General features: G+C 40.6%; 1 protein-coding gene across 2 annotated transcripts in view; it reads right to left on the bottom strand.

The window, feature by feature from the left end:
- KLHL8 (kelch like family member 8) overlaps positions 1-11,281 on the bottom strand; it is a 49,125-nt gene extending 37,844 nt beyond the window's left edge. Inside the window, exon 1 of one of the 2 annotated variants that reach the window (XM_043906237.1) lies at positions 11,133-11,281. The gene's annotated coding sequence lies outside the window, so the exon portion shown is untranslated. Of the gene's footprint in view, positions 1-4,170; positions 9,262-11,132 lie in introns of those variants that run through there. The other variant, XM_043906238.1, reaches the window with a different exon arrangement.
- Between the last annotated feature and the right edge of the window lie 4,121 nt (positions 11,282-15,402).

Raw genomic sequence — 15,402 nt, 5'->3', positions numbered from 1 at the left:
CCAGGTTGGATGCATGAGACAAGTGCTCAGGGCTGGTGCACTGGGAAGACCCAGAGGGATGGGATGGGGAGGGAGGCGGGAGAGGGGATCGGGATGGGGAACACATGTAAATCCATGGCTGATTCATGTCAATGTATGGCAAAAACCACTACAATACTGTAATTAGCCTGCAACTAATAAAAATAAAGGAAAAAAATAAAAACAAAGTGGGTCTGGTCCACATTTTTTTTTTTAAACACACTGCAATGAGGTAGGTACAAAACTGAGTGCCTAGAAACTTATAACAAAGTTGTGTTTGACAATAATTTTATGTTTGTTGAGTTTCATAAAAATTGAAGTTTGCATTTTGTGTATCTTTTTAAATTTCACTTTCCTAGTCATTCATTTTTGCTGTCTTTACCAAGGTACTGATTCACAAACTAGTTTTCACTATAGTGTCTGAAGAAAATTACTTTAAGGGACTCAAGAAAGGCAGCCAGAGTAGTTGAGGTCGTATTATGTTTTGCTACCAAGATACATGCAAAAATAACGTGCATAACACACCAAGAAGTACTTGCTCCAAAATTAGAAGGATGGTGTTAGTGGCCTAAAAGAAAATCCCTCAGCAGATGATACAGCACACTAACGGAATGTTGCATCATCAATGTTGTACATGGACTAGGAGGCTAGAATGTATGGAAAAAACAAAAGACATTAAAATGCTGCAAGAGCCAGACCCTAAATGTGAAGAAATTCAGGAATACCTTATCCGGTCTATCTCTTATATTTTCCTTTAAAAAAAAAAAATGTATGCCTGCTAAGTTGCTTCAGTTGTGTCCGACTCTTTGCAACCCTATGGACTGTAGCCCCCCAGGGTCCTCTGTCCATGGGATTCTCCAGGCAAGAATACTAGAGTGGGTTGCCATGCCCTCCTCCAGAGGGAAAAATAAAATGTATGCACAAACATAATCTAATTTCTTAAGTTATCCATATTAAGTCCCCCCCGCTGCCCCCCCAAAAAGATGAGTAAGACGTAATTCCTACTATTAAGGAGCTTGAGTCATCCATCTGGGACACAAACAGGTGGTCATAATACCGTGGTTAAGGCACAGTAGGGAGATACGCTGGGTAAGACGGGAGAATCTAAATGAGCCTTGGTGATCAAGAGGGCTCCCCATTAAAAACACAACAGCTTATATGTGCTCAAAGTTCCCATTCCATTTATCCAAGTATAACCTAGTTTCATACACTCTACTCCCTACCTTTCCCTCATACTGTCGGCCTTGCTTATCCAGCCACAGCAAGTTACTCACAGGCCCCATCATCTCACAGCCTCTTCTCTCACACCCTTGTTACTGCTGCAAGTTATCATCCCCAAATTCAAATCTGATCACATCACCTCAGTGCTTAAAAACGTCGATGGATAAAGTAATAGTAAGCAGAAAAAACTAGGTACAAATTATAGGATCTTTTAAAAAATGTATGTGTGATATGCTTCTAACTTGAACTGCTGTTTTCGAACCAATTAATGAATAAATTCTACAGCCTCTTTTTATTTGGTTACAGAGAAATTTATGGAGGAAGATAAGAAAATGTAAGTTTAAAACTGGCCACAGATCTTTAACACACGGGTCATACAAAGTATATTCCCAAAGCTCTTCAAATTCTAAGAAAAATGTCCAAATATTTCCTTTTACTATAGCTAGCATGTCTGTTTTTAACTAGGTTAAATGTTCTTATATATAATAATACTTCATAGTACTTTACAGTCCCTTATATAATGATCATATGATATACTTGTTGATTTTATAAGGCTTAAGAAGTAGCATGGTATAGGAGAAAAAACAGTGAGGTAAGTATTAGGGGAACTGGATTTTAACTAGTTGCATTATCGGGAAGTTACCTAATCTTTCATGTCTCAAGTTTCTTCATTTATAAAAGAACAGTGTTGGTTAGGTCAAGGGTCAGCATCTTTTCCTGTAAAGGGCCAGACAGTACATATTTCGGGCTTTATGCCACCCAGACTCTGTCACAACTACGCAACTATGCCAGTGCAGTAGGAAAGCACCCATAGATAAATACATAAAGTAATGAGAGTAGCTGTGTTCCAATAAAACTTTACAAAACCAGCAGCAAGCTAGGCTTGGCCTAAGAGACCACAGATTTGGGTAATCACTATTTACAGCCAACCCCCAGTATCCTGAGGGATTAGTTCCAGGACAGGGCCCTTCATACCAAAATCCAAGGATGCTCAAGTCCCTTACATAAAATGGCATGCATGGTATTTGCATATAACCTTGTACAACCTCCTCTCATTTACTTCAAATCCTCTCTGGGGTCGCAAACAGTCAAACGCAACTTAGCAACTGAACAATAAACAACAATACCATGTAAATGCTATGTTATGTTATGTAAATAAGTCACCAGTTTGCAGCTAATTCAAGTTACGCTTTTTGGAATTTTCTGGAATTTTTTTCCTGAATGTTTTCATCTGAGTTTCCTCGAATTTACATACATGGAATCTGCGGATACAGAGGGCCTGTGTACTTCTAGTTCTAAACTATGAGAGCAGTTTTGTTTTTTTTTTTCTATTTAAAAGTAACTTGTTGCCTTTCTTTTTAGAGAAGACTATACTCATATTTTGGGCTTCCCTGGTGGCTCAGGGGTTAAAGCATCTGCCTGAAATGCGGGAGACCTGGGTTCAATCCCTGGGTCGGGAAGATCCCCTGGAGAAGGAAATGGCAACCCACTCCAGTATTCTTGCCTGGAGAATCCCATGGACGGAGGAGCCTGGTGGGCTACAGTCCACGGGGTCGCAGAGTCAGACACGACTGAGCGACTTCACTTTCACTTTTCATAGTCATTATTTGGGCTTCCCAGGTGGCGCTAGTGGTAAAGAACCTGCCTGCCAATGTAGAAGACGCAGGTTCCCTGGGTTGGGAACATCCCCTGGAGAAGGAAATGGCAACCCACTCCAGTATTCTTGCCCTGAAAATCCCATGGACGAGGAGCCTGGCGGGCTCACCGAGTCAGACACGACTGAAACGACTTAGCACTATAGTCGTATTTAACACAAGGCACAAAAACTAGCAGTTAATAGCAGACTTAAGAGCCAGTTTTGAGAGTCCCATTAGCTGTATAGCCTTAGGCAAGTTATTTAAAACCACTCTGAGCGTACTGTTAAGACTACTGTGAAGAATAAATGAAGTAATATATGTAATGTATTAATACTTAGCCCTGCATCTAGTTCACAGTAAGCATTCAATAAACTGACACTATTACTTTTATAAATTATGTGATCCTCAGTCCTCAGTGAGGAACACAATTCTCCAATCAACATTTTTCCCAGCAGAGAAATACAATATGCTATATAGTGATCTACATTCAGATGCATTTTTCACTATAGCAAAAGATGAGAACTGGTTATATTGCTCTAAGCCTTTCTTAAAAAAAAAAACAAAACAAAACTATCGATATAACCAGTGGTCCCCAACCATTTTTGGCACCAGGAACCTGTTTCATGGAAGACAATTTTTTCATGAACTGCAAACAGGGTGGTTTCAGGATGACTCGAGTGCATTACATTTATTGTACACTTTATTGCTAATTTAATTCTGGCACTGATATGACAGGAGGTACTGGTCCAAGGCCTGGAGGTTGGGGACACCTGGAGACAATAGTTAGCATTAGTTGAGTGGCATGTATGACTGTGTGACTCTGGTTAAGTTACATAATCTTTTATTAGCCTCAGTTTCTTCACCTGTAAAAAATGAGGAAAGTAGCAATACAAACTTCTTAAGATTGTTACAAGGAGTAAATGAGTTAATAAACTGTCTGGCACATAAGCTACATAAGCAAGTGCTATTATTTGAGTTAGATATTTCACATTTATTCATTCTGTTCCTCAGGATAATTCAAAGCAGTATTATTACTATATTTATAGTTGTTGATAGTAAGGCTCAGAGAAGTTAAGAAACCTACCCAAGGTCACACAGCTATTAAGTGGCAATGCCTAGGTCTCAACACAGGCTGAAGACAGCATTAATTCTGTCTTTGTATAAGGAGTGTATCTACATCTTTGCATGGTATGTTTAGATTATGGAACTAAAATATGGATATAATATTCTCCCCACACAGAAAATGTTTTTGAAATTTTTTAAAGTTTAAGAAAATACACATAAAATCACTGACCTTTTTCATTTGAAGTATAGTGAATTTACAATGTTGTGTTTCAGCTGAAGACCAAAGTGACTCAGTTACACACGGTTTTCTTTTTCAGATTCTTTTCCTTTATAAAAACACTGATCTTTTTAATATGACAGTATTTCCACAGGTAAAATTTTTGCTAAAATGACTCTTCTGTTTTCCATTTCTAATTAATTAAACTCACATTCATTATTAAAGAAATAAGCAATCCTCTGCAATAAAATAACAAAAGATGCAGCATAGTGACAAGTATATATATGCGGTACTATGCAAATGCTGACATTCATCTCTAATTGATCTTTGAAATCTATATAGACCTCTCAGATTTTATAAAAAGTGCAAGTCTAGAGAGTTGAACACAATTCTGCTACTAATTTATAGACTAATTAGTCCCCAACTATTTACTTAAAACCTTGAACTATGAAAAGCATTCAGTATCAAATGAAAATACCAATATCAAAGAAAAAAGAAGAAACTCAAAAAAAAAGACAAAAACACATTACTCCACTGAATAGATTCATTCATAAGTTGGTATACCATCACTTGATCCACCTCATACTCTTTAGACCTTGTGACTGCTACCGGTAATTGACCCAGAAACAGAAGTTGGCTTCACACTGTAAAGTCTTATAGTTCAGCAACCTATCACTAACAAAGAAAATAGGGCAGTTTGATGTAGCTTACTTCCAAACTCTGTTACAATAATGAACTCAATCTTAGAACTCTAACATACTTCTGAAATTCACAAAATGCAAATAAGATCAATTTTAAATGTCATAATTAAAATCACAAATCACAATCTAATCTACATAAGCTGATTATAAATTTCATATTCTTTCCAAACTAGCAGTGGTAAACCTTAAAATGATCATCAATTCAGATTCAATATAACTTCATACTCTGTGTTATATAAGAAATATCACACCAGAAATACACAATGTAAGTATCACCACCTAGCTTAGAAGAAAAAATACTTAATTTTCATTAGCATTTTAGTATTTTGTTGAGACAAGAAAAAAAAATCCAGATTTTAGGATAAACCAAGTTATCTTTTAACATTTCAAAATATCATTCCAATGTGCTGAATTGCACTAGGGTGCCATTCTTCGCCATGCAATCTTCTGCCCATCAATACTAGAGGGGTGGGGGGAAGTGTGCAAATTAACTAACAATAAAGGATCAATCAGTGGTATGTACTCCAGGTGTAAGCAGCAGCACTTTTACTGCTATCAACATATTACATAAAAAAATCAACCTCCAGTTCTAGAAGAAAAACAGGCATTCATGGTACTTCAAAAATTATGTGTATACACATACACACACAAAATTCTGTTCACTTTTTCTCAAAAACACTAATTTTGAAAACAATATGCAACAAATCTAGTACAGAAACCTCCTTAGATAACTGAAGTTAATGGTTGTTATCTAAATGGTTCAGTTAAAAAAGGTTGTGAACTCCTTTTAAACATGTTGAAAGCTGTGGGTCCTCTCCCCAGAAAAAAACACAAATACACACAGAATTCAGATTCTTGGAAGACCATTTTTGGTTCACACAGCCAAAAGTGAAAAGCTAATATTCTAAACCAGAGTTGTCTAGTTTTAGAACTGAGTTCAATACATTATCATATCCTGATGCTTCCACAAGAGCCCTTCAGACAAATAATTAAAAAAAAAAAAGCCTAATGAGTCACATTTTATATGGTTATGTCTTGAATATTGACATCAGTTTAAAAAAAAATGTGTATTTTAAATGTTCCATTTCTTCTTCCTTAACTGGTTAGCACAAAACATATTTCTCAGAAAAGTGAAGAAATGGTCAAGCTAACGAGTTTTAGGATGGAAAAATAGGGCATTTTGTTATTCTAAGAGGCATTTCTTCTCCCTCATCTCTTTAGTTCTCAATATATAAAAATAATTAACCTTTGTTGAAAATTCAAATATAAGAAACCAGTTCAAATATCTGATGTTTTAATACACAAAAGCCATCTGAAATTAAGTTTTGGGCTTCCACAGTGGGTCAGACAGTAAAGAGCCTGCCTGCAATGCGGAGACTCAGGTTTGATTCCTGGGTTGGGAAGATCCTCTGGAGAAGGAAATGGCAACCCACGCCAGTATTCTTGCCTGGAGAATTCCAACATTCAAAATAGTCCCTTTAATCTTTTCAAAATGACAAACCCATTTTCAGTGCTCTATAACTCTTAAAAGGGGTCATTTGTCTAAATCCACAGAATATACAACAGACCAAGAGTGAACCTTAATGTACAACTCTAGACTTTGGGTAATGGTATATCACTGTAGGTTCACTGATTGTAACAAATGTACCTTTTTGGTGTGGGGATTTTGATAGTGGGGGAGACTGTGCATACATGGGGCAAAGCAGGGGACATATGAGGGCAGAAGGTACATGAAATCTCTGTTCCCCTACTTAATTTGTTATAAACCTAAAATTGCTCTAAATGTAAAGTATTTTGATAAAGGGTGTGGGGTCTAATATATCTAATATTCACTTTCTTCTTAACAAATAAGGAAATAGTGTTTTTAAAAATTACCCTCAGCGGCTGTGAATTAAATTTCCTGCTGGGACACAGAATGTGCAATTATTACAGAATAGATTACAAAACCATCATTCAAAAAGACACATGTACCCCAGTGTTCACTGCAGCACTATTTACAACAGCCAGGACATGGAAGCAACCTAAATGTCCATCGACATATGAATGGATATGAAGATGTGATACATATGTACAATGGAATATTACTCAGTCATAAAAAGGAACAAAGTTCGGTCATTTGTGAAGATGTAGATGAACCGAGAGTCTGTCGTACAGTGTTCTCATTCTGACAACTCAGAGAACAAATATTGTATATTAGCACATGTATGTGGAACCTAGAAAACCAATACAGATGAACTTATTAGCCGGGCAGGAATAGAGATCCAGAACATAGGAAACAGACATGTGGACACACAGAGGGGGAGAGGAGGGTGGGATGAATTGAGAGAGTATCATTGACACATATATACTACATGTATCAATAGCTAGTGGGAAGCTATTATACAGCACAGAAAGCTCGGCAATGACCCAGATGGATGGGACAGGGGTGGGGCTCGGAGGGAGGTCCAAGAGGGAGGAGATATATGTATACACATACCTGATTCACTTCGTTGTACAACAAACTAACACAACACTGTAAAGCTATTACACTCCATTTTTTTTTTAAAGGGGTAGTGAACTCCTTTTAAATATACGTTGAAAGCTGTGGGTCTTCTCTCCAGAAAAACAGAAACATACACAGAATCCACAGAATCTTGGAAGACCATTTATGGGTACATCCATAGATCCAGGTTAAGAACCAGAGAAAGTAGAAATTTTCTCTTCCCTTTGACCCTCTTCCATAATTTTACCTCTAACTCACAAGAACCAACTAAATTATTCAGACAATGAATCCTCTTGTATAGCCCTTAAAAAAAAGTTTCATAGTACTTACATAAGCAGTTTTCAACAAAAAAAATCAACTGACAGCATTCTAAAATACAGCATGTGACTAACGATATCAATAAATGAGAGTGCCTTACAGTTTCTAAAATGACTTCAACTATTATAAAAATGAATATTTTACCCCCTTTTACATTTAAGGAAATAGGTTCAGAAAATAACATGCCATGGGCACACAGCCAACAAATTAAGAGCTGGTATTCTAACGCAGAACTGTCTAGTTCCAGCTCATTATTACATTTTGATGCTTCCACAAAAGCCTTTCAGACAAAGAAAACAGATTAAAAAAAAAAAAAAGCCTAATGGGTCACATTTTAGTGTAGTTATATCCTGAATACTGACATCAGTTTAAAAAAAAAAAAGGATACTTTATTTTAATTTGACTATGCTGGGTCTCAATTGCAATATGTGGGATCTTTGGAGGCAACATTTGAACTCTTTGTTGCAGCATGTGGGATCTAATTCCCTGAAGAGGGATCAATCTTGGGCTCCCTGCCTTGGGAGCCCAGACAGAGTCCTAGCCATTGGACTACCAGGGAAGTCCCAAAATGTCTATTCTAAATGTTCCATTTCCTCTTCCTTCATTGGTTAACATAAAACATGTTTCTCAGAACAGTGAAGAAATGGTCAAGCTAATGAGTTTTAGGACTGAAAAACATGACATGTTGTTAATTCTACGAGGTATTTCTTCTTCCTCATCTCTTTAGTTCTTAATATATAAAAATAATTAACCTTTGTTGAAAATGCAAGCATAACAAACCAGTTTAGATATCCAAGGTTTCAAAACATAAAATTCTTGAAATTAATTTTCAGGACATTCAAAATAGCCCCTTTAATCTTTTCGAAATGACAAACCCATTTTCAGTTCTCTACAACTCTTAAAAGAGTTCTTGATTTTCTGGAAAGGTCATTTGTCTAAATCCACAGAATATACAGTAGACACCAAGAGTGAACCTTAATGTAAACTCTGGACTTGGGGTAATGCTATATCAATGTAGGTTACTGACTGTAACAAATTTACCTTTTTGGTGTAGGGATTTTGATAGCGGGGGAGACTGTGCTTACATGGGGCAAGGCAGGAGCATATGAGAACAGAGGATTTATGAGAAATCTCTGTTCCTCCCACTTAAATTTGCTATGAACCTAAAATTGCTCTAAATATAAACTACTTTGATAAAGGGTATGGGGTCTAATATATCTACCTCACTTTCTTCTTAACAAGTGAGGAAATAGTGTCTTTAAAAATTACCCTCAGTGGCTGTGAATTAAATTTCCTGCCAGGATACAGAATGTGCAATTATTACAGAATATATTACCATCTTAGAAAATAATACTGATCTTATCAAATGTTAAAAGAATTAGCAGCTTTATAAAGAATCTAGAAAAATGATACTGATGATCCTATTTATAGGGCAGGAATAGAGACACAGACATAGAGAACAGACTTGTGGACAGAGGCCAGGAAGAAAGGTGTAGGATGAATCAAGAACAGCACTGACAAATACACACTATCATGTGTAAAACAGATAGCTGGTGGGAAGCTGCTTTAAAGCACAGGAAACTCAGCTAAATGCTCTGTGATGACCTAGAGGGGTGGGAGGGAGGGGATATATGCATACTTACAGCTGATTTCACATTGCTCTACAGCAGAAACTAACATAACGTTGTAAAGCAATTACTGTTGTTCAGTCAGTCGTGTCAGACTCTCCTGTGACCCCAGGAAGCCCACCAGGCTCCTCTGTCCATGGGATTTCCCAAGGAAGAATACTGAAGTGGGTTGCCACTTCCTCCTCTAGGAATCTTCCCCACCCAGGGATGGAACCCACGCCTCCTGCATTGCAGGCAGATTCTTTAACCGATGAGACACCAGGAAGGCCCCAAAGCAATTATACTCCAAATAAAAATAAATTTTTTTAAAAAAGATTTAAAAAGTATTGGCAGCTTGAAATGTTAATATGAACTTAAATGCAATAGCTGAGTATGGTATCCTAAAATTTCTTTTGATATTTATTTCTGTTCATGCTCTCTGTATCTTAAAGGCGATATATACAGTGACTAAAAGTCTGAAGCAGGTCACGGGATGAGTGACAAAAGAATGGGTGCTCATAGGGAGGAGGAGGAAAAGCTGCAGCCAATGAAATAACCCACCGCCTAGCTGAGGTCCTCTGCTTACCCAAGACTACCCTCTGGCAGGATCAACACTGGAGGGAGACAGAGGAAGAGAATTTCCTCAGTCTACCAGAAGGACACCAACAGTCCAACAATTAATTAACCTCTACGGGGGGTGGGTGGGGGGATGCAAAGAAAGAAAAAGTGCAACCAGCAGATAAAGCACCTGTGTCAACCTAGTTTCTTGCAAGAACCTTTTGCCAAAGAATCCTCCCGAAGCAGTGTAACATAAGCATAAGCTAAAAGGGCCAAGCATAGTTACGCTATTAATACAGACGAAAAACAATCCTGAGAAAAAGTTCAATAGCCTACAAAAAGTCACCCGATCCAACACTGCCAGGTGGGAAAACATACAAAAACAAACAAACAAACCTTTTCAAACTCAGGCAATCCAAACGCTAGGACTGTCAAATCCAGTCAAGGACCAGCCCCAGGCTAGAAAAAGGATGTAGATAAATCGCCTCTCGCAGGGAAACCTGCAGGCTAACGAAGCCCAGAAGTGCGTGAAAAGGAGGAAAGAGCAGGCATCCCGGGATGTAAAACAACTCTACTGAGCAATGGCGCGTTTAGAAAGAGGCTGCAGTTTCTGGTCTCATACTCCAAGGCACTCTTCAAACCGGGGTGTTCCGCCCCCTCTCCCGCCCCCGCAGAGTCTCCATCTGAGGTGAGATGCAAGCCCCCAGCACCCGCCAGCCAGACCCCCGGGGCCATAAGCCTCGCCGGCAGGCCAGTCCCAAAGGCTAGACTAACCCTCCGGACGGACGGACGGACAGCCAGTCCCCAGGGCCAGCATCCCGGACGGCGGCTGACCCCGACACCCGCGCCCGCCTCCCCGACCCTCGCGGGCGGCGCGTCCCTCACCGCGGGGCCCCAGCCCGCCGGCCCGCCCCGCCCCCACATGCCGCCCTCGCCCGGACCCTGCGAAGCACCTGCCCGCTTGTCTCTTCTTCGAAAGACCCTGAGGAACGATCCAGGCTGAGGGAGCCGGAGACCCGGGTTCCCTTCGAGGAACGCGACTACCCCCCACCAACCCCGCGCCTTGCCTCTCGCCACAAACCGGGAAGGGGGCGACAGGACCGTGCAGCGGCTGAAGGGGCCCAAAGCCTCCCGGCAGTGGAGTTTGGGTTCCTGCGTGCAGCACTCGGGGAGTTTCTCCGCCACAGGCGCGAGCCCCGGCGGCGCTACGATTTGGGCTCGGGGCTGAGGTGAGGGAGGACTTGGCACAAGCGGACAGCACCGCACACAAAGGGAAGAGGGAGTGAGGGGGGACGAGCGTCCGGTTACCTCAGTCCTCGGCTGGCTCCCTCCGCTCGGTTCCCCACCCCCGTCCCCGTCCCCGGCCTCGCCAAGGCTGCAGCCGCGCGGCCAGGTTCCCGCAGCCCGGAACGGCGCCGCACCAGCCTCGCGCGAGCACCCGACGGACGCGCGCCCCTGTGCGCGGCCTCGCCGAGCCCAGCCGGCGCCCGGCGTCCTCTCGCCCGCGCCTGCGCACAGCACTCTGGGTAGTGTGGTTTCCAATTACCTCCTCCTGGGGGACCGCCCCCGCCCCGCCTGCCCTCGGAGCCCGGCTCGGGCTCGGGCGCGGGCGGCGGGAGTTTTCACCCAGCTGGGGAGTGTTGTCCTGCCTGATGCTGGCAGAACCGGGGCCTGGCTGGCGTCCTCAAAACACAGGTTTAGATAGGCCACCGCATGATTTACCTCCAAAGTTATCCGTTTCTTCTCTTTTGTGGCTGTGCCAGAAGTCCCGTCTCGCTCGTGGTGAAGGATCTTAGGGTTTCTGTCATTTAAAGAAGGAAAGAAGGGACCTCTACTTTTGTTCCTGGCAATTTCTCCACAGGCTCTGCAAAAGAGATATATTGATACAAAACACCTGGTGTTTATATAACTACTTACCCATAAGTAGTTGGTAAGACCAAGGAAGCAGTTGACAGACCTGAGCACTCACGGATAAAAACCATTGCAAGTGAAAATGATGTTGAAATCAACTAATCTTTCAATAAAGTCAATGAAATGTTGGAGGGGGTAGATGAGCGAGCAAAGAAAAAAAAAATTTGAAGACTAAAATCTTTTGTTAGAGCAATCTCTAGCCTTCACAACCCTAGGAATCTATTTCAGAATAAATTCAATCCTGGTACATTTGTAAATATTAATACATAGGTTTCGATTGATTTAGCTAGAAAAGAGCCTTTAGAAAAAAAAAATTGCATCTTATGTAAAAACCCCAAGGTAACTATTTGAAATTTCAATTCTGGGGGGCGGAAATCACTTTTCCATTTTAAAATAGCAGAGATAGAAATAAATCTTAGTACGTCAGAATATTTTTCTTCAGGACATTATGTTTTGAAATTTTAGTATGAACGAACAAAGAAAAGTGGAGCAAGACCAGTTTTAGTGTGCACACACACACACAAAAAGAAATTGTAAAATTTGTCTGGAAGTATGATGTAATACTGTGTATTTCATAAGGCCATATTCTAATATAATTTTTTTTATAATTTGAACTTCTTAATTGCATGTTCAGGGTCCCCTAAAAAATGCTTATAGAACTGCTCTTTTTTCACTTCTAATAGACATATAAAAAACTGCTTGTACTTACTAACTACATCAAAGAAATCAGCACAGTATTTCAATATGGTTTCCATTTGTTTTTTCAAGAATATTTAGTGAGCACTTAGTATATGACATACACTGAGTTAAGAACTGGGAAATACATAGTGAACGAAACTGAATAGGTCCTACCCTTGTGGAGACTTAACAGCTAGTGGAAGAGACAGAACTAAACACATAATGACAAATAAAAAGGATACAAGGACTTCCCTGGTGGTCCAGTGGCTAAGACTCTGCATTCACCTTGCAGAGCACCCAGGTTCGATCCCTGGTCAGCACACTAGATCTCACATGTTGCAACTGAAAGATTCTGCATTCTGCAACTAAAACCCCCACACAGCCAAAGAAATTTTTTTTTTTTTTTAAAAAGGTATGCAGAGGGTTGGGCTTCCCAGGTGGCACTAGTGGTAAAGAACCAGCCTACCAATGCAGGAGACGTTTAAGAGGCCTGGGGTTGGCTCCCTGGGTAGGGAAGATCCCCTAGAGGAAGTCATGACAACCTACTTCAGTATTCTTGCCTGGAGAATCCCATGGATAGAGGAGCCTGGAGGGCTATGGTCCACAGGGTCACAAAGAGTCAGACACGACTGAAGCAACTTAGCACATGTGCATGCACATACATGCATGTGCAAGGGGAGTGGGGAGCATATAAGGTATACTAATCTAGAATTTTTTGTTGGGAGAAGGGCGGTCAGGCAAAAATGCAATGGAATTTTCAAATCAAATAACAATAAACTGGGGAGAAATCCTCCCCTTAAATGTGATATATCCACAACAATGCTCTCAAATAATTATTTTAAAAAATAGTATCTTACTAAACAAGATACATCTTGAGGGGATTCAGAACGTGTTACCCCAAAACATAACACCTTGACATACTGAATAGCTTCAGTATCCTTCAATATCTAAACTGAAGGAATCTGATAAAACAGCAAAAGCAGGAAGGTCTCTCCAACCCCCCAATCTTCTTCCCCCAAACTGGTCATCAAACTCCCATATCAAAGGTACCCTCCCTATATCAGGAGAAAACTATAGACATTCATATTGCCAGAGATTGAATTTAGGGCTGAGAAATCTGTATAAACATACTTAAGCTAACCCTTTTCTTCCTAGTAATTCCTTCGCCATTTATGAACCCTTGACCAAACGCCACTGTCTTGCCAATTCTTCACAAATTTATTATTTGTCTGGAAAGTGAAAATATTAGTCCTTCAATCATGTCTGACTCTTTGAGACCCTGTAAACTGTAGCCCTCCAGGCTCCTCTGTCCATAGGATTCCCAGGCAAAATTACTAGAGTGGGTTGCCATTTCCTTCTCCAGGGGATCTTCTAAATCCAAAGATGGAACCCGAATCACCTGCATTGGCAGGCAGATTCTTTACCTCTGAGTCACCAGAGAAGCCCTCCCATATACATGTAAAAATTTGATAAGATTTGTATGCTTTTATCCTGTTAATCTGCATTTATTTGCTTAATTTTCAGAGACCCTAGGAGAGTCAAGAAAAACTTTTTCCTCTGCTGCAACCTCAATGAATGAAAAGATCACACATTTCCTAAATATGACCAAGATATCTTCTTAGCTTTATCCATTCCTCCCTAGCTCCATTTCAGAATTAACAGAACTACTTAATAACCTAATTAATAAGAGACTTACTCATTAGAGACTCCTTCCTTTTCTAAAATTCCATGAATTAAAACTGGAAAAGATCTGACCTCTGTTGGTTCACTGTCAGTTGTACTTTGGTCCAAATAAATTACAAAGTTTTAACCTCAATTGACATTTGCATTTTAAGTCTTTATCTCTAATCTGGAATGAAAGGCTTTATAATATCCAAAAGAATTTCAAATGTGGCCTGCCAAGCGATCTGGAAATATTAATGAAGGGGACCATTTAATTTTCATTTGCAGTGGAGGCAAAGCTTTCAGTCACTGGGCAGTTCCCTGGACAGCTGTCTGACTATGAAAACTTCCTTGAATATCCTGAACAAGCAAGACAACACCTTCCCATCCAGGTTAGAGTCACTGGATTGCAGTAACCTTTCTTCCTACCCTTCCACTGCTATTAATATTTTATCACCCATTCCTCATCCAATCTTGACTGGGGTTTCAGCTCCACTTAACAACAATCGCGTCCTGCATTCTGCCCCACAAATGGTTGCCTTTTCTGGCCTCAGTGCAGTGGCCTAACTTAACCTATTTTAACTACTTTATGACAGTCCTTTCATCCATTACCCGTGCCCTTAATCTGACATAGGTATCTCTAAGCCTTTGCTGATCTTTTCCACCCTCATCTCTGAGATATTTAAGATTCCCTAATTTCTCTCTGGGCCTTTGAAATTGCTGGGCCTTCTGTCTCCCTCTTTGCCTGGTAAAGCCCTGCTTGCCTTTCAGTATCAACCCAGGTATTGTTTTCGTCAGGAAGCATATCCTGGTTACAGTTCCCCTCCTCTTTGTTCTGTGTTAATGCTTTCTGTATATGCTCACATTACAACCTATTTTTGCTTCTCAAATAGCACTTATCAGTGAGCATTTTAATTAGGTAGCCTTTCATTTGTCTGATAGCTTCCTAAATAGAAATTAGGAACATGGTACTGGATATAAGATGGCTGATTAACAAATACTTAGAAAATAAATGGATGCATATCAACTTTGGGCAGTAAAGAAAGTGTGGAAGTGAAACTCGCTCAGTCAGGTCCGTCTCTTTGTAACCCCACGGACTGTAGCCTAACCAGGCTCCTCTGTCCGTGGAATTCTCAAGGGCAAAACAGTGCAGTGGGTTACCATCCCCTCCTCCAGGGGATCTTCCCAATCCAGGGATCAAACCCAGATATCCCGCATTGCAGGCGGATTCTTTACCATCCGAGCCGCCAGGGAGGCCCAAGGATACTGGAGCTGGGTAGCCTATCCCTTCTCCAGGGGATCTTCCCGACCCAAGAGTCAAACTGGG

Source organism: Cervus elaphus, chromosome 6, assembly GCF_910594005.1.
Source record: "Cervus elaphus chromosome 6, mCerEla1.1, whole genome shotgun sequence".
Taxonomy (NCBI): domain Eukaryota; kingdom Metazoa; phylum Chordata; class Mammalia; order Artiodactyla; family Cervidae; genus Cervus; species Cervus elaphus.
This window is presented reverse-complemented; position numbering and strand designations above follow the sequence as displayed.